The following is a 20,453-nucleotide window of genomic DNA, read 5'->3' as shown; positions in this document are numbered from 1 at the left end:
CAGACAATAAAACCTGGAAAAGGTGTGTAAGGAGGACCACGTCGCACCTCAGCAAATGTCACCAGGAGACAACAACCTAACCTCCACCCACAACACTGCCTGAGCTCTAGTGGAATGAACCCTAACCTGAGTATGCAATGGCTTTTCAGCATCCACATACGCAGTCATGACCACCTCCTTAATCCAGCGAGCTATCATAGCCTGCAAAGCTGGTTCACCTTGCTTCCTTCCTCCATGAAGGACAAAAAGACGATCCAACTCGGAAATTTCAGAAACCTCCAGATCCCTCATGACAAGACTCTTGACATCCAAGGAATGCAAGAGGAGATACTCCTCTGCATCCCTGATCTTATCCAGGGATGGCAAAGAAATGGACTGACTAAAATGGAACTCCGAGATCACTTTAGGCAAGAAGGAGGGAACAGTACGCAATTACAACACTCCTAGAGTCATCTGAAGGAACAGCTCCTGGCAAGACAAGGCCTGCAAGTGGGAAATGTGATGCGCAGAACATATAGCCACCAGAAACACTGTCCTCAGGATCAATAACCACAAGGAAAGGCTACGCAGTGATCAAAACGTAGGGCCCGTTAAAAAATCCAGCACCAGGTTACAAATGAACCGGCTACTGCAAGGGAGACTGAAGGTGCTTCACTCCCTTCAAGAAATGGGCCACCTCAGGATTGGGTGATAGGGAGATACCACTTACCATGCTTCTGAAACATGTAAGAGCTGCAACCTGAACCTTCAAGGAATTAAAGGCCAATCCCTTATTCAACCCATCCTGCAAAAAATCCAGAATATGTGGGATCTTAACCAAACGAGGAAGAACACCACGCTCCTCACACCAGGCCTCAAATACTCTCCAAATCCACATATCTGTGAGAGAAGTGGAGAACTTCCAAGCACAGAGTAAGATAGCAATCACTGCAGAAGAATATCTACGCTTCAACAGGTGAGCTCTCTCAAGGGCCAAACCATAATACAGAACTGAGCCGGATCCTTGTGAAGAACCAGCCCCTACAGCAACAGATCCATTTGCGGTGGAAGATGAAGGGGTCCTCCACCAAGAATCTCAGCAAATCTGCATACCACGGATGCCTGGGCTAATTCTGAGCCACCAGGAGTACTAGCCCCCTGTGGATTTCGATTCTGCAAATGATCCTGTCCAGCAAGGGCCATGGAGGAAAGGCATAAAGCAACTTGTCTTCCAACCAGATCTGTATGACAGCATCAATGCCCAGGGACCAAGGATCTCTCCTGCGACTGAAGAATTGAGAAACCTTCAAATTTCGAGAAGTCGCCAACAGGTCTAGGGATGGAAGGCTCCAGTAATCCACTATCAGCTGAAACACCTCGGTGAACAACACCCATTCTCCGGGTTCCAGACTCTCCCTGCTGAGAAAGTCTGCTTGTTCATTGTCTTTTCCTGCAATGTGAGAGGCCAAGATCATCTAAAGATGTCCTTCCACCCATTCCATAAGTTGGTCTATGTCCTGCAACACTTGCTGGTTCTTGGTTCCTCCCTGGCAACTGATGTAGGCCACTGTTGTTGCGTTGTCGAACATCACACAGACCACTCGACTCAGTAGTCTGCGGCTGAACTGCAAGCACGCCAACCTGACCACCCAGGCTTCCAGGTGATTAATGTTCCAGAAAGCCTCCTTGGCCGACCAACATCCCTGGGCGATCAGTTCCTAACAGTGAGCTCCCCAACTCTGGAAATTTGCATCTGTCGTGAACACCAACCAGTTCGGGGAGGACAAGGAAACTCCCTTTCTCAGATGAGCCTCCTACAACCACCACCACTGGAGGCGAGAGCAGATTTCCATCGGCAAGTGGAGCCTAACCGAATAATCCTGAGACTGCGGATTCCAATGAGATAGCAGTGAGCACTGAATAAGTCGCATATGCGCCCTTACCCATGGCACCACTTCCAGGGCTGCCGCCATCAAACCAAGCACCTGTAGATAGCTCCACACCATTGGGCGGATAGTGTTCACCAACTGATGCACCTGAGACATCAACTTTTGGATCTGTGCATCCGGTAGAAAAACCTTGCCCAGCCTTGTGTCGAAGTGAACTCCCAGATACTCCAATGATTGAGAAGGCCAGAGACTGTTCTTGGCCAAGTTCACCACCCAATTGAGCACCTGCAGCAAGAAAATCACCTTGTTGGTCACCATAAGAACATAAGAACATAAGAAATTGCCATGCTGGGTCAGACCAAGGGTCCATCAAGCCCAGCATCCTGTTTCCAACAGAGACTTCTCTCTGCCAAAGACCTGGCCCAAATCAGCCAGTCATCCAAGTATGGGTGTACCAGGATCCCATCTTTTCTCAACGCTGCCACCACAACCACTATAACCTTGGGAAATGTTCTGGGAGTGGTGGCCAGACCAAAGTGCAGCGCCCAAATCTGATAATGGCGACCCAGCACCGGTAAGCGTAGAAAACTTTGGTGCTCCAAACAGATGGGAACATGAAGTTATGCCTTGGACAGATCCAGGGAAATCAGAAACTCCCCCGATTGAATGGCCATTATCACAGATCGTAAGGTTTCCATGCAAAAATGAATCACCCACAGATGACGGTTGACACACTTGAGGTCCAGGGTAGGACGAAATGAACCTTCTTTCTTGGGTACAACAAAATTAATGGAATAGCGCCCCATATTTTCCTGAGACATAGGTACGGGAGCCACAGCCCTCAGCCAGAGGAGCTGCAGAAGCATAGACTCTACTGCCTGCTCCTTCTGTGGGGAGTGGGAAGGAGACACCATGAACATGTCCTGAGGAATGCTGAGAAACTCCAGTGCATATCCTTTCCATATCACTTCCAGGACCCATTGATCCAACTGATCTTGACCCACCTCTGATAAAAGAGAGATAGGCATCTCCCTATCTCCTCAACCCAAAGGTGGGTTGGCAAATCTTCATTGGGAAGTTTGTGATGGTCCGCCACCTGAGCCTGCTCCTCTCTTGGACTGTCAGGGATGAAAGAACTGAGACTTACAAAAAGACTGAGTCCTCTGAAAGATCGGGTTTCTGTAGGGACGAAAACGCTTGGAACCCCTGAGACAACCACTCATAGAAAAGGAGCGCTGTAATTGCTTCTTATCCTCCGGTAACTGGGGAACTAGAGATTCGCCCCACTTACTGGCCAGTAGGGATGTGAATCGTTTTTTGACGATTTAAAATATCGTCCGATATATTTTAAATCGTCAAAAAATCGTTAGGGCCATGATACAATACCAATTCCCCCGATTTATCGTTAAAAAATCGTAAATCGGGGGAAGGGGGAGGGCAGGAAAACTGGCACACTAAAACCCCCTAAAACCCACCCCCGACCCTTTAAATTAAATCCCCCACCCTCCCGAACCCCCCCCCCCCCCAATGCTTTAAATTACCTGGGGATCCGGCGGTGGTCCAGAACGGCGGCGGTCCGGAACGGCCCCCTCAATAGAATCGTGTTGTCTTCAGCCGGCGCCATTTTTCAAAATGGCCGCCGCCATAGACAAAAACGATTCGACGCAGGAGGTCGTTCCGGACCCCCGCTGGACTTTTGGCAAGTCTTGTGGGGGTCAGGAGGCCCCCCCAAGCTGGCCAAAATTTTCCTGGGAGTCCAGCGGGGTTCCGGGAGCGATTTCTTGCCACGAATCGTTTTCGTACGGAAAATGGCGCTGGCAGGAGATCGACTGCAGGAGGTCGTTCAGCGGGGGTTCCGGACCGCCGCTGAACAACCTCCTGCAGTCGATCTCCTGCCGGCGCCATTTTCCGTACGAAAACGATTCGCGGCAAGAAATCGCTCCCGGAACCCCGCTGGACTCCCAGGAAAATTTTGGCCAGCTTGGGGGGGCCTCCTGACCCCCACAAGACTTGCCAAAAGTCCAGCGGGGGTCCGGAACGACCTCCTGCGTCGAATCGTTTTTGTCTATGGCCGCCGCCATTTTGCGGCGGCCATTTTGAAAAATGGCGCCAGCTGAAGACAACACGATTCTATTGAGGGGGCCGTTCCGGACCACCGCCGTTCTGGACCACCGCCGGATCCCCAGGTAATTTAAAGCATTGGGTGGGGGATTTAATTTAAAGGGTCGGGGTGGGTTTTAGGGGAGTTTAGTGTGCCGGCTCACGATTTTAACGATTTTTCACGATAGTTTACACACCCAAACGGCAACAATACGATTCCCTCCCCCTCCCAGCCGAAATTGATCGTTAAGACGATCGAGGACACGATTCACATCTCTACTGGCCAGCTTTTCCAACTCGTTCCCAAACAAGAGTGAACATTTAAAGGGCATTTTTGTAAGATTAGCCTTGGAGGCTGCATCAACTGACCAATTCCGCAACCATAACTGACATCTGGCCGCCACGACTGAAGCCACGCCTCTGGCCAAGGTACGGACCAAATCACAGCCAACGTTTGCCAAAAAGGCAGCAACAGGTTCCATAACTGCTCTGGAATTCACTCCAGAATCATCCACCTCCTGAGAGAGAAGCAGACAAGAATACGCCACTGGAGTGCAACAGGAAGCAATCTGCAAGGCCATCACCACTGCATCAAAGGCCTGCTTAAGGATAGATTCAATCCACCTATCATGCACATCCTTCAAGGCAGCTCCTCCCTCCATGGGGATAGTGATCCATTTAGAGATGGTGCAGACAAGTGCATCCACTTTGAGAAAACACAAACGCTCTCTCACAGCTGGATCCAGAGGGTATAGGCCTTCCAATGCCCGACCCTCTTTGAAATTTGCCTCTGGGGCGTCCCATTCAAGATCAATCAATTCTTGAATGGCATCCATAACAGGAAAAAAGTAAGAGGCTTTACGCAAGGAGACCAAAATGGGATTCTTCGGCTCTGACAAAGAATCCGCCCCAGGCATCTTCAATAGTTTATCGCTATGAAAGAACCGTAACATGGTTCAATACGGCTCCAACCCAGAAGGAATTTCACCATCTTCCAAGGAATCGGGATCTGCCTCATCATCCGTGCCATTCGGGTCCCCACTGGAGATACTCGTGGTGAACTGAGGTGTGCCACAGCGCTTAACCATAGGATTGGAAGAGAGAGGGGCCACCGGCTGAGGGTCCAACCTGACCGGAGTGGGCAAAGTGGAGGACTGCGCCTGAACAACCTTGAAAAAATTTCACCCAAGTAAAAGCAGCCAGATCCAGACCAAGCCCAGAAGGTACTGGAGTGAGCCCAACTGAATTGCCATCTCCTGCGGAGGAGCCAGTCAAAGGAGTGCCAAAATCTGGCGCACTTCCAGCCAAAACCATAACCAGACCAACATCAGAATGAGAGGAGCCAGGCTTAGCAAAATCCAAGGAAGACAACTCTCCCTGAGCATCCGAACAGCGCTGACACATTTTATTTATTTATTTTATTTAAAGATTTTTTTTTTTTTTTTGTCTCGCAGCCCTCCAAGACACGTCAGGCTCATAAGCCCTAATATTACAGGCAACACAAAGAGAAAGGCGCTTAGGCTTCATGTTTACCAGTGTTATGAGCAGCGGTAACTGCGTTCAAACGGATCGTGCTTAAAAAAGTTGTGCGCACAAATTATAGGCGCTCCAGCAATAAGCGAGGCAAGGTGCATACACTACTAGTGCACCCCACAGGAGCATATCACCACGCACAAAAAAGTTATGCATGAAAAAATTGGGCCTAGTGCGGCACGCACAACGCATGTTCAGAGCCAATGCACTGCACACACCAACATCCAGTAGAGGGCAGTAAAGCACACACAGGAGCATGCAAAAACTCCGCCACAGCCTACCACGCAGCCCTCCAAGAAAAGCCTATCACGGGACCTAGCGCACGTGGGCCACTCAACCCGCCAGGCTGCCCAGTTCCCCTAACCCCAATGGGAGCAGGAACGACGTTGGGATGGAGCACCGAGTATGGAGACCGAAGGAAGCCTAAAAACCCCCTAACTGTCTCTGAAGGTAAAAGTTCTTCTTTTTTTTTAAACTTACTGGAGCTCAGAGCTTACCGGCTGAATACAGAGACAATCTCTGGCTGCGGGGGGAGAGGGCATCTGCCGTCACCACCATCCTCGGCCTTCTGCAGCCGCTGCCTTTCAGCTGTACAAGCAGCTAAGTCCATGCTGGGAACTGGCTACCGGACCAAGGCACACCTCTGAGGGACCACGAAAATCACCTCAGGAATTCTCAACTGGGGAAGGGGCCTTTAGGTATCACCACAGGAAAGTGGGGCTTTCATTTCTCATTATAAAATTCTCTTTAAAAAAAAATTCACAGCAATGCCCTATAGGGAGATGCACATCCACCATCTGTTGGGGATGGAGAATACTGGCAGGCTGGGGTCACTGTAGGAGTATATGTACTGTGACATCAGCTTGCTCCATCTCCATCTGCTGGCAGGGAGCATAACCTACTGGTCCTGAGTCCATCTGTCTACATGCTAGGAAATAATTTAATACAAAAGGAAGTTTTATGGTTATTTGATAACAGAACAAAGAAATATATGAAAGTTATAAATGAGTGGGGTTGCATTGCTGGTTTTGATATATAAGGGACTTATGTGGCTAAGCAGCAGCCGCTAAAGCTAAGCACATATTCAGCAGCCGCTACTCAATCACAAAAGTCCTACTTATCTGGCTAAGTAGCTCTGTACGCGCTTTGAATATCAGGCCCCCTATGTTTGTTGGCTGTTTAGACATATTTTTTCTTTTCATGGTTTTAATATTATGAATAATGTCATATATCTCTTGATTTTATTGCTTGATGTTTTGTGAGGAGTGGTTATGTTTCTGTTTTTCCATTGTTGCACTGTATAATACGATCAGGCTCGTTGTGGTTACCAGAGCATGTTTGTGAGCAAGAGAGAACGAGTGAGCCAATGAGCATATGTTTGAGCAAGAAGACTATTTAAGCTAGTGGGCCTGTGTGTGAAAGCAAAAGAAAGTGACTGAGATAGGAGCATGTATGTGAGCAAGAACGAGTCAGTGAACATGTGTGTGAGCATGTATATAAAAGAGCATGAGTGAGCCAGTGAACATGTGCGTGAACAAGAGCGTGAGTGTGGGATACAGTGAGAATGTCTGTAAGAAATAACATGTAAGCCAGTGAGCATGTATGAGAGAGCGGGTGTGATCTAGTGAGCATATGAGTGAGAGAGAATATAAGGGAATCTGAGTGAGAATGAACATCTGTGTTAGACGGAGAAGAAAGTTTGTGCATATCTCTCAGGGTGACTGGAATCTAAAGTTTCCAGGAATGCAGAGGAAGGGATTTATTTTAGCTTTAATTTTAGTTATTAGGTGTTTGCTGTGTCTGCTAATTTGAAATATTTTATTGATGTTTGGGAAATTTAAAAAAATGTTATATGTTCGTAATAATTGGATGTTCTTTTCATCGGCTGTTTTGAAATATTTTTTTTAGGAGTTTGGCTTTACTATTTTGATTGATGCTTTATATTTCTTGAAATTATTGTTTCATGTTTAATGAAGCATATTTGTTTTTCCATTCCATACATAGTATGACTTGTTGCGGTTTCAAATTCGCTTTTTGTCTGCATGTTTCTATTTATACTTTGTCTCTCTTCAAGTTTGTATTTGGTGAGGGTCTGCGTGTGTTCCAAAGGTGCGACTGAGGTGAGGTATTCTGCTAGCATGTAGCAATGCTTCCTCCAAGGAGTGACTAGGTGTGTTAAAAAATGTTTTTTGTGTGAGCAACAATTTTTAAACCAACAATTTTTGAGCGCCAGCATTAGTATTCCATTTCTGTAAATAGCACAAAGAAAAATGTATGTGAGCGATCATGTAAAACCTGTTTCTCTAAAATGTATGAACAATCACTCATGCACTCAGCTTAGAAGGAATTTATTGCGCTGGAGGTGGACCCTTGGCCTGGTGCAGGATTCGTACAGCCCTCTTGTCGGACCCAGAGGGCGCCTGCCTCCAGGAGGCAGAGCACACGAGGAGACAAAGGCTAGCTGGAGCTTCGCCAATAACAGTCTGGGGTTTCCGCAGGTTGAGCCCTTGGGTACCCGACTGCCTGGACTTAGGTGGGCCTCAGAAGGTCTCCCGGAGAGGTAGCGGAGGGGTGTGCCCAGCACGAGCAAGGCTGATGCAGAGAGGAGAGTGGTCAGGCAGGCAGTGGTCAGTTCCAGGCAGCAGACGAAGAGAGTAGTCAGGCAGGCCGAGGTCAGTACCAGAGATCAGTCCGAGAAGGTACTACCTGAGTAAGGACAAGGAAGGAACACAGGACGCAGGAACACTGGAACACACGGAGATGCAGGAACAAGGAGACGCTGGAACAAGGAGACACTGGAACAAGGAAACGCTGGAACACAGGATTAGACAAACTAGAACACCACGGTGTCGACCCGATTTCCAAGGCGAGGTCCTGGGGGCAGGGCCTCGCTATTTATAGGGCTACTAAGTGATGTCATCATACTGCGTCCGAATCGGTTTTCCCGCACTTGGCCCTTTAAAGCTCAGGACATTGGGCACGCACGCACCTAAGGGCGGGACCGAGGCGGCCGAGGACGCGGAGCTCCAACGGGAGCTTCGCTGTGAGGCCTGCAGCGTTGAGGAAGCCGGAGAGGGCCACGGTGAACATCGGGGGCGCCAGGAGCTGGCAGCAGCGGCAAGACCGGAGCTAGTGGAGGGCAGCGCGAGGTAAGCAGGGCCAGTCGTGGCACCTACGCGGCCAGAACGCGCTACAGAATTATGGTGTGCAGTTTCTGTGCAGGGATCTATAACAGCTTTGCTTGTTCTGTTTTCCTAATAGCAGGTGAATTGGTGTTTTAGGGTCTGATGTAATATTTGCAGTGTTGCTTTTTCATAAGTAGGGTTATTGCTGTTTGAGGACTGGCAGTCAATGCTATTTTTATATGGGAGGTTTACTATATTGCAATTCAGTTTACTCAAAGCTTTCTGAAGGCCGAGCCCACATCCAACATCCTTTACATAAACTGCAATATCAGAATTTTCTGGTTGGTACCACCCCGTTCCTTGACTGCCCAGTTCAATGTAAACCGATATGATGTACCCACGAATACTGGTATAAAAAAACCCCTGTAAAATAAATAAATAAATAAATAAAATAGTGCATATAAATAATATACATGTTGTACGTGATATTTTTACCTTAGAAGACTGTACTTTGAATGTTCTGTTTCATGTAAAATCTGTTATTATACAGTACCCTTGAACCAGCCCTGGCTGCACTGGCTCCACAAGAGAAAGTAAGATTCCCATCTGGAACTGGGTTAGTGGTTCTTCCTTGTCTCGGCCAGGGCTTAAGTTTTTCTTTTTATAAGCCCAGGGAAAAGTATGGATCACTTCGGGTCACCTATATCCTGGAGTAGGTAGGCAGAGTCAAGCCTGGGGAACCATAAAAGCAGCAGACTGTGTAGCCTGCAGTCAATGGGAATGCACTGGAGTGGTGGGAGGGTGGCAGAGAAGTGGAGGCAAGCTACATGCACAGGAAGGGAGAGAGTGAGCCAGAAGGAAGTACATGTGCAGTGTTGGGGAGGCTTCTATCTGAGGTTACTGGACTGAGCTGGGAGAGGAGCAGTTAGCTGAGGAACCAGCAAGTCTCAGAGTGGGACTGGAAAAGGAGGAGGCTGCTGCAGAATGAGGAAGGGCTGGCAGGAAGCATGAACTTTACACTATGATGCGTTAGTGCTGAGATGGGAGCATGCACTGTGTGAATACATAAGCAGCAGCACAACAGTTGCGAGTTAGAGTGTGTGTCTGTGCCACACAGAGAACAACAGATACCTATACATTCACTCTCAGTGTGTAACCGTCTCTTTTTAGTCAGTAAGGAGGTCCAGACAACTGATCCGTAAAGATAGACTTTTATTGCCAGCAAGATGCAGCTAAGACAAAGGCTTAGTACAACTGCATGCCCCTCCCCTCCAGGAGCAGACTCTTATGCACTTTACAGTTCTTATCTTTTACACATGCGTTCTAAGCATTGCTGAGCAAGCATATTCCGGCTGAAGGGGCTACTGACCCCCTCCCTCGACACCCTGGAACTTTCGTGAAACTTCTCCCATGTTCTGCAGGAGAGGCTGCTGGGACTTGCAGTTCTGGAAAGGAATTCGCGAGTCTGCAGTAATACAGCCCATCACATAATACATCCATTGTTCTAATCTAGGTTACAGCAGTGAAAGCTTATCAGAGAATAAGAACAGCGAAGCCAAAAGATGAAAATGTGCAATGTGCTGACAGAGAGTTTCTCAATGTCCTAATTACAGCTGTATTGCAGACTGTAAGTAAACCCGTCATGAAGCAGGGAATTCTGGTACATGAAGTCCTTTGTCAGGTTGAAGCGTTCAGACCCCTTCATTCCCCCCTTTGATACTTATCATTCTCTATGAAAAGTATCACACCATCACAACGCAACTGTGGAGCTGAAAGAAACAGAAACAAGAAAAATTAGCAATTTGAGTTCTCAGGGGGCCCTAATTTCCCAAACAGTCCGATGGTTTCTTCACGGGTTTGAGACGGATGGGCCCTATTGGCTCCACCCCCCTTTGTAGCCCGAACTTGTCATGTATGGGAAGATGGCCCAGGATAAAACATGAGGATGGTTAAACAGGTTCTATAGGTTCAGAGGAATACATGTACAGTGACAGGAGCTGCGTGGCTGTTTTGCGTTCAGCAATGTCCTTCATCACCCGACGAAGGCGGTTTGAGCAAGAAAGGAATAATTCAGGGTCCTAAAAAACAAAACAGAATTAAACTGGCTGGGATAACAAACAAGCTCTTAAATCCACCGATCATGGAAAACCAACCACGGAATCCATTGGTCCAGTCCCAAGCACTATTCCACTGCTGGACAGGGACGTGTGCCATCTTGACCATGCGATCAGTGATGTCTTGGATAACCTTGTTTTGGTCATCTACCTGTAAACAACAATTGGAGAGGTTAAATGTTCCACAAACCCTCCTTCCTGGGCCAGAGGGTAATCTAAAACCAATCTATTCTGGTACACTGCAGTCATAATTTTGGTATTTTGTTTTGCCCAGAGTTTAAGAGCGAAAGCAGTCGTTGGTGATGAGCTCCAGGACTGCCTGAAGCCTGATGATTCGATGCAATTAATACTGCTTGGAAGGGTTCCCGAGTTGCCCCTTTTTGCTGCTTCATCCGCTCTCTGATTTTCTTGACAATAGGGTTTGATTTCCTGGTGTGTGCTTTGCAATGCATTACAGCCACCTTGCGAGGAAGCCAAACTGCGTCTAGTAATTCACGTACTTCTGATGCATTGTTCAATTGTTTTCCCTCTATAATGCTCCATGCACTTGAATTGTAAGGAAGGCATATTTAGAGTCTGTATAGATATTTACAGTTTGTCCTTCTGCCAACTGCAGAGCTCGAGTAAGGGCAATTAGTTCAGCTTTTTGTGCAGACGTTCCTGGGGGAAGAGGTTGAGCCTCAACGATTTCATCTTCGGATACAACAGCATATCCAGCAGAACGTATCTCATGAATGATTTGGCTGCTCCCATCAGTTAATAAAGTCCAAGCTCCTTGCCAGGGTTGATCCCTCAGGTCTGGTCTACTGGAATGTATTGTAGTCATGACTTCTTCACAATCATGGGCAACTGGTTCAGGTGCCGGCATAAGAGTGGCCGGGTTCAAGTTTTTGCTGTCCTGTATTTGAAGTTCAGGTGTTTCACACAGTAAGGCTTAATACTTGACGAGACGTGAATTAGTCATCCATTTTGGTCCATGGGTCTCTAGCAGTCCTTGAATGGTGTGGGGAGTTGTTACGTTCAGAGTTTGACCAAAAGTTAATTTGACTGCTTCTGGAATTAGTAAGCATGCAGCCGCAATGCTTCGAAGACAACCTGGCCATCCTTTTGCAACATTGTCCATTCCTTTTGACAGATATGCAACAGGTCGTTCCTATGATTCTAGAGTTTGAGTCAATACCCCAATGGCCATTCCTTTCTTTTCATCGACGAATAGATGAAATGGTTTCATCACATCTGGCAATCCTAAGGCAGGTGGTTCAATTAAGGCTTCTTTTAGTTGACGTAAGCTTGCCAGTTCGTTTCCTTCCCATTGGAAGGGTTGAGATTCTGCCTCTTTACCCCGCAGCTTGTCGTACAGGGGTTGGGCAATAACTGCATAGTTAGCAATCCACAGCCTACAGTATCCTGCAGCTCCAAGGAACGCCCGGAGCTCTTTCTTGCAAGTGGGTACAGGTTGATCTCTTATAGAACTGGTGCGAGAAATCCCCAGACATCGGGTTCCTCCACGTATTTGGAAGCCTAAATACTCTACTTCCAATTCACAGATTTGCGCTTTCTTTTTACTTGCACGATACCCTTTTGAGTACAACATCTTTAGCAGCTGAAGAGTGGATACCGCACATTCGAGGTACGTCTCTCGAAACAACAGAAGGTCATCCACGTATTGTATGACTGGCCCATACTTTACTTGATACATCTTTAAATCTTTTGCCAGTTGCTCACCGAACAGCGTAGGTGAGTGCCTAAACCCTTTAGGCAACCGAGTCCATGTGTACTGCTGCTTTACTCCAGTATCTGCATCTTCCCATGTGAAAGCAAAAATCTTTTGACATTCCTCCGCCACCGGGACGGAGAAGAAGGCATCTTTGAGATCAATGACACTGTACCACTTTGATGCAGGAGAGACTTGAGCCAAGATTGAATACGGATTTGGGACGAGGGCTACTAGATCTGCTACTTGACTATTCACTTTTCTTAAGTCTTGTACTGGTCGATAGTCATTAGATCCAGGCTTCTTTACTGGCAACAAAGGGGTGTTCCAAGCAGATCGGATTCGCCGAAGAATGCCCAAATCATACAGTCTTTGCAGGTGTATCTGGATTCCTTGTCTGGCCATATATGGAATGGGGTATTGAGATTGATTTATCACCTGTGCATTCTGTTTCATCTCTATCCATATGGGGGTAGTGTCGATAGCTATTCCTCCCGGGTTCTGCTCGGACCATACTTGGGGTACACTATCCATCAGTTGTCTTCGTTTTTGTTGAGGGGGGTGTTGTTTTCATATCGATGTTCGATGGTTCGTTCGACTATGGGAAGATGTAGTCTCCATTCTTCTTGGAGGGGACAGATGAGTATCACTGGATGGTCCCCGAAGGAGGCTTTAACTTCCCCTGTTGGTTGAAATCTCAATGTGGTCTGAGGCTTACACAGCAGGTTCCATCCGATAAGGGATACCATGGTCCCGCCTACTTGTATAGTTCATTCTTTCTGCAGAGGGGCAGTGAGTACCTAACCTGAGGCACCCACTACAGAAACAGTCTCTTTCGTAGATCGTTGGCCTCTGAGTCCAACAGGCCCCTGATTTTTGTTGTGTTACCTCGTGGATCTCCACCAGAGGGTCAGTGGGGATTCTTCCCTCCCGGTCTCTTCAGGCTGTATGCTCCTTGTCGCCTCCCCCGCCATCTGCCAGTGGGGGTTGTCCGATCTCCTTCCTCCTCGGCCCCTTTGTCTCGGTGCAGGTCCATTTTTGTCGTTAGTATTCACTGCAGGGCTCCCGTATTTCTTTTGCCATTCTTCACAGTCTCTCTTCCAATGGCCTTCATTTTTGCAGTACGCACACTGATTCTTTCCCAAAGGGGGTCTTGTTCCCCCTCCTCTTCGCGGTCTGCCATTGTCTTGGCTCCTTCCCGTCCGAGTGTCCTCGAGAGCGGCGGCTAACAGTCACTTTCTCCTTCATATGTCTACTTGCTTCTCTCTTTTCTCTTCCACTTCTCTATTTCCACATACCTAGTCTGCTATAGCTTTTAACTGGCTGAGGCTCATGCCCTCAAAGCCTTCGGCCTTCTGCAGCTTCTTTCGGATGTCGGGTCTCTATTATTAAGTTCCTGGTTGCAGGGACGGGCCCTTTTCTTCTCTTCCTGATCCCTGTTCCCATACATCTCAAAATACGATGAAAAGATCACAGTCCATCTGGAAATTGAATAGGTGACTTGCGCCTGGAGGCAAATCAGTTCTGACGAGGCTGAGAAGCTGCAAAACATTGCTTCCTTCATACTTGTAAGTTTGGCATTGGGTTAATTCAATAAAGTCAACCTGGATCTGCAGGCAAGGATCCGGGGGGGGCGCTTTAGGTGTGCAGGAGTGATGATCAAACCCTTGGAAGCCTTGTATCAATTACATTGCAAACACTAAGAACATATGGTAATAGCCAGAGCCCAGCCCCCACCAGTGGTAAAAGAACATAATTGCAATATATATATATATGTGTGTGGGGGCCACTACTTTATCATTTGGGCCGACTCATATTTGCTCTTGTTCCTAATCTTGCATAGTGGCCCCTTTTCTTGCCCACAACTTCCAATAATCCTTATCTTGCGCCTGCCACTGAATCAAAATTTTTAATATTAAGTCTTTGTTTTCTCCGTTTTTGTTTTTTTTGTTTTTTTTTTTTTTTACAAACGGCATCCTGTAATTCCCACAGTCAGCGCTGCACATGCTTGGCTGTCTTATCTTGCCAGTTCCTTAAAACAGGGAGTAACTCTGCATATTTAACTACTGCTAGCCAAAGAAGCAACAAGAAAAACTTTAACAAAGAACCCATTCTTAATCATTTCTCTAAATTTCCCAGAGACAGCTTCAAAATAAACTGCGTCAGCAAAAGAGAGTTCATACTTTATCATGCGTTCCAATGTAACTTTTAAATAACAGATAATATATAGGAGACAAGTAAGAACAATAATTAACATGGTATTAGAGAATAGAAAGATAAGCATAGGGAGGACACTGGGATAGAAGATATGAGAAAACTAAAACTTCTGATTAGCAATGCCAGCATTGAAACGCACAGCCATATTGAATGCCTACGCACTACGTACTGACACGCAGTGGGACGCACCACCATTCCACTTTGTACTGTAACAATTAATTTGCTGCTATAAAATGTCTTAAAAATAGCCTGCATCATAAGGCACTAAATGATTTGTAAGGGACCCTTGGTTCTGGTATTTCTTTGCAAGTAGCAATCCTTTGTCAGATTACAGACAGTTTTAGCAAGGACCTTGGAGAATAAATTTAATCAGCAGAAACTTGGAGCTACAATCTTCCTTTCTTTTAATTAACATACCACAATTCTATCTTTATTCACATACGCACACCATCAACTAACTTTCAATAATGTTCTGTTAAAACAAACGAAACAATTTTTCTTTCTCTTTGTCTTCATTCACCCAGGCTAGCCAATGTCCCTTTTTTTTTTTTTTTTCCTTTCTCTTCTCTCTCTGGCTCGATTCCCTCCTCTCTCCTGTAATTATCTCTGCCGTTAACCCTTAACTGCCATCAAGTTCTAAACTTCAACACCAGTAAATGCATTCTCAGTAATCAAATCAGTATTTTAACTTAACACTGTAAATTAATTTGTTGTATAGTAGTCTTGTGCAGCATCTGTAACCCAAAATCTCTTCTTATTAGGGTTTAAAACAATTAAAAACAAAGAATCCCTGGTACATGTGCTTGCAATTCACAGATAGCAGTTACATACATTACAATCCTTAATTAATAATGGGGACTTCCAGTTCCCCATTTTGTGCACCTGAGCCACCATTACGAGGGCGGCTCCCTCCACTAACTTCTTTGCCCACGACGGAGGATTCTCAATAACTGCAATCCAAGCAGTTATGTACGGTTAATCCTCAGGGCAACCCGGATTCCCTTCTTCACTAACTATTTTCAGGACCCTTGTGGCCGTTTGGAAATTGAAAGTTCCTTCCGGAGGCCAATTTACACACAAACCGGGCCACCTATGGGTGCATCGTTGAATCATTCCGGGTTTAGTACATTTATGTCTATCGAACACTTCCCTATAGTGTTCCGTCATGACTTTTAATGGAGTAGAACCGCCCCCTCCCATTAGGATAGAATCACAGACAAAGGAGGGAAGGGAAGACGGATAGGTAAGGGGTCCGTATCCGTCAGACACAAAAGGGTCACTTTCACACAACAAGAAACCTATTCCCACTATCGTATGCGTTACTTCTTTTTCCTCTTTTTATGCGCGTGGCTTTCGGAATGCAATTCCTACCAAACCACCGCTTGGGGTGTGATCAAAGCCCCCTCGGTCCCCTCACGGATGGACCGGTTATTTGCTACTCTTTTAGCTATTCTTCACTTTTCCCATCATTCCCTTAATACTCGCCTGCAGGGTTCTTCCGAACGTCATGAAAGCCTTCTTCCCGGATCACCAGCCCAAAGGTCTCAGAGGATCTCCGTGGAATGACCCCCTCGGATACCTGATCACTGAACTCAGCGGTGGCCACTCACCAGGCAAGTCTGGGGGATCACTCCGCCACAAAATCCCCTGGACCAACTGGGGGGCTAAAATAGCATCCCCGGTACCTCCTGGCTGAGGCTCGCCAAATGTAACCGTCTCTTTTTAGTCAGTAAGGAGGTCCAGACAACTGATCCGTAAAGATAGACTTTTATTGCCAGCAAGATGCAGCTAAGACAAAGGCTTAGTACAACTGCATGCCCCTCCCCTCCAGGAGCAGACTCTTATGCACTTTACAGTTCTTATCTTTTACACATGCGTTCTAAGCATTGCTGAGCAAGCATATTCCGGCTGAAGGGGCTACTGACCCCCTCCCTCGACACCCTGGAACTTTCGTGAAACTTCTCCCATGTTCTGCAGGAGAGGCTGCTGGGACTTGCAGTTCTGGAAAGGAATTCGCGAGTCTGCAGTAATACAGCCCATCACATAATACATCCATTGTTCTAATCTAGGTTACAGCAGTGAAAGCTTATCAGAGAATAAGAACAGCGAAGCCAAAAGATGAAAATGTGCAATGTGCTGACAGAGAGTTTCTCAATGTCCTAATTACAGCTGTATTGCAGACTGTAAGTAAACCCGTCATGAAGCAGGGAATTCTGGTACATGAAGTCCTTTGTCAGGTTGAAGCGTTCAGACCCCTTCAAGTGTGTGGGTTTATCTGTGTGACTGTGAAGAAAGTGTCTGAGAAAAGAGTGTATGTCAGTGTAAATGTGCCAAATAAGTTTCTATAATCTATAAATATGTTTGTGTGACTGACATTGACTGGCAGTGTAGTTGTCTCATTACTTTCACTAGTTCAAGAGCTGCTTGGTTGGCCAGACCAGGATATGAGCGTGTGTGTTAACCAATTTCAATGGATGGAACGGGTTCTACAGCTTTATTTACTCACTGCTGGTCTAGATTATGCTCTATTTCTTAGTTATTTAGGAAAAAATGTGAAATTTATTTTGGCAATATTTGGGTTTAATTCTGCCAGGTTCCAGAGTTGACTTGGTGTGCTTTAGGGAGCTGTTGACACTCATGTTACAGAGAAAGTGCACGAGGGAGTCAGATAACCTGTGGGCCAGTTTTGAAAAAGTCCCCCAGGCTGATATTTTCCTGCAATCCACCGCTGGTAAACACATTTACCCATGTAAAATATTTTGGTTTAAGTATAAAAGTGGCTGCGAGAGGGAGAGAGCCAGAAAGATGGAAGATGAGGACCTGATAGAGGGAGCAAGAAAGAAGAGAAATGGATGGCTGAGAAGGAGACAGAGAACCAGAAAATGGGGTAATGCAGGAGATGGAAGACTGAAATAGGGACAGGAAGGAGAGATGGTAGGATGAGAGGCACTTGAGAGAGGGAGAACAGCAGCCTGTCTGCCCTGAGCTAGAAATCAGAGTGAAATGATGAACAAATTGGAAAAGGGAAACCAACAGTTAAAATGCCTGAGAACCAGGGCTAGCTAGGTGGCTCAGCAACAATACTGGATACTGCAATACAGAAGATTCGTTCCCTGGGCCTGGTTTCTGTTCCTGTAGCCAGCAAGGGCTGGGGATGTTGAAGAGGAAGTATTCACAGTCCCTGGGGAGAAAGAAATCTCAGCTATTGGTCGTGGTGACACCTACTGGCCAGACTTAGGGTGCACATATCCTGGGATGCACAGGGGGTTGCAGTCTGTGATCTCTAGCCAATGTCTGACACTGCGATAGGAGGACTAAGTGGAGTATAAAAATAGGAGAAAACTTCATGCGTAGGTGAAGGAAGGACTATGGTGCTGTAGAATGCCCAAAGGAGCAGAAAAAAACCAGGTAAAAATAATAATAATTTTCTTTTAGTTCAAGAACCTCTGATTTAAAGAATAATATAACTATTCAATCAAACATATATTTTTCAGTTTTCATATTAGATTTTCCTACTGAATCCATATCACATAACATTTTGTTTGACAGTAATGGTGTACATTATGGGGTAGATTTTAAAAGGTGCGAGCGGGAGTACATGTGCGCGCACTACTCGGCGCGCATACATGTATGCCCGATTTTATAACATGCGTACGCAGGTGCACGCATGTTATAAAATCGGGGATCGGCATGTGCAAGGGGGTGCACAATTGTGCACGCCGAGCCGCACTGCCTTCCCCCGTTCCCTTTCCCCTAGCCTGACCTTCCTACCCCTTCCTCTAACCTTTCCCCCCCCCCAGCCCTACTCTAACCCCCCCGACCTTTGTCTTACCTTTTGCGCCTGCGTCTGGGCAGGCGCGAGTTGCGCACGCTGGCAGCCTGCCGACATGCGATCCTCCGACACAGTGGCAAATGGCAGTTATGTTGGAGGCCTCTGGCCCCGCCCCCTCTCCACCCCCAGTCCCAGGGCTTTAAGCTTGTCGCTGGGCTTTTTTAAAATAGGCCCGGCGTGTAACCTCCCAACGCGCGTAAATCCTCTGAATTTACGCACATAGGGCTTTTAAAATCCGGCCCTATATCTCACATCAGGATGTGTGTATTCTTATTCATATTACCTCCTTTGACCAGCAAATATGTATCTGATAAACAGAAAAAGGAAATAAAAATGCCCCACATTCAATGGGCTTTGGCCAAAGCATAATAATAATAATTTATTTCGTCTTTCATGCCTTCCCATACATAATTTAAATTCTATTATAGGTTCAATGAGGGCTCAGATTCAATAATACATAGCAATGACAAATAAAATAGTTAGAATCTGACGGCTACTACAGAACCCAATAAAAACCATCTTGAGCTAGACAAAACACAGGTTCCATAAAGAAATCCTCACTAACCAAACTTTAATCCCTCCTATCACTCATACCCAGAACTAGTCTGTGTTAGAAGGGTCATAGAAGGGCAATTTTCAAAGGGATCTCTGTGGGTAAAAAGCATTTTACTTGCATAAATCACTTTTCTGAAAATTGCCCACTCTGTATACGGGTAAAGTTGAGCACATAGTTCCATTAGGTGCGTATTTTGTCTGCATTGTAATAGAGGAAGGATGGGTAAAGGGTCTAAGGAGAGAATGACATGCACAGTTTTGAATTTTCAATGAGTAATTTTGGTCAGAAAAAGAATCCGTAAAAAAAGGAGGTGCAAATCTGTGGGTACTTTTTCCTGGGGCAATTTTTCAAAGTAAAGGTACACGTGGACTTTTTCTTTGAAAATTGGTGCTAGGACTATAGATAAAAAGTACCCACAGACTTTGCAGCAATGCGGGCAGTTTGAAAATTGCCCTCATAGTAAATAACATCTGTAAAGTCTATATAAATTTGATTGCACGGTCATATTGCTATTGCTTCCCACAATGTTTTTTAATGGCCTGAGCAGAAGGCAGTTCATTCATGATGACAACACTTGTTGTATACGTTGAATTTTAAAGTGCAAAAGTATAGATCTAGGGATGGAAAGCAATCTATAAATGTGTTGTAAAGATCTGCACAAATTAATCATTATGGCTCCCTCTACTGGTATTGAAAGAGACATAAAATGCAGACCGGGTCTTTGGATTTTCAGAAACTATGGAATAATAACACAAGAAAGAAATTACATTACTTGATGCATTGACACCCAAATGCAGAACTATATTATATTCTATACATCTGATCACAGAAAATTGTGTATTTATGTAAATACACAATTTTAATATTTAATTTCAGTACCTTTGAAAGTAAAATAAAAATCTGCTATGCTGAAATTCAGTGAACAGTAAAATACTCATATATAAGCCATCTTTACTTCTTATTTTTCAGTAAGCAAGAAAATTCCTGTAAAGTCTGTGGGCAAAAAGTATCCACAGGCTTTACACCAATGGGCACAGCTACAAAATTACCCCTAACAGGGAAGTCATATAAAGGGTAATTCTAAAAGGAGTTAAACATGTAAATGTTATATGCTATAGCAATTTTAAAAAGCCAATTACACACATAAACTGCACTTATGTGGATAAAACCTATGGATAATTCAATGACATATACAGTAGCAATTTTCAAAAGCCCACTTATACAGGTAACATGCATTTACATACGTAAAATCCAATTCTTAGCATGTAAATGCTTATTAAAATTACCCTTTTTACTGAAAAACTCTGTTACACTCATTTTATTCTGTTTCTCAGAGCCATTTTTCAACATCTCTTTATCTGCAAAATAGAAAAAGGAAACACTTTGGTGAGGAT

General features: G+C 45.6%; 1 long non-coding RNA gene across 1 annotated transcript in view; it reads right to left on the bottom strand.

The window, feature by feature from the left end:
• Positions 1–18,685: 18,685 nt before the first annotated feature.
• The window catches only part of LOC115093697, an 83,393-nt gene continuing 81,625 nt past the window's right edge, over positions 18,686–20,453 (bottom strand). The window contains exon 5 of the long non-coding RNA XR_003857382.1: positions 18,686–20,417. This is a non-coding gene — a long non-coding RNA (uncharacterized LOC115093697). The remainder of the gene's footprint in view (positions 20,418–20,453) is intronic.

This window comes from Rhinatrema bivittatum, chromosome 6 (genome assembly GCF_901001135.1).
Source record: "Rhinatrema bivittatum chromosome 6, aRhiBiv1.1, whole genome shotgun sequence".
NCBI lineage: Eukaryota > Metazoa > Chordata > Amphibia > Gymnophiona > Rhinatrematidae > Rhinatrema > Rhinatrema bivittatum.
The sequence above is the reverse complement of the archived record's forward strand: the minus strand, read 5'-3'. Positions and strand labels throughout refer to the sequence as shown.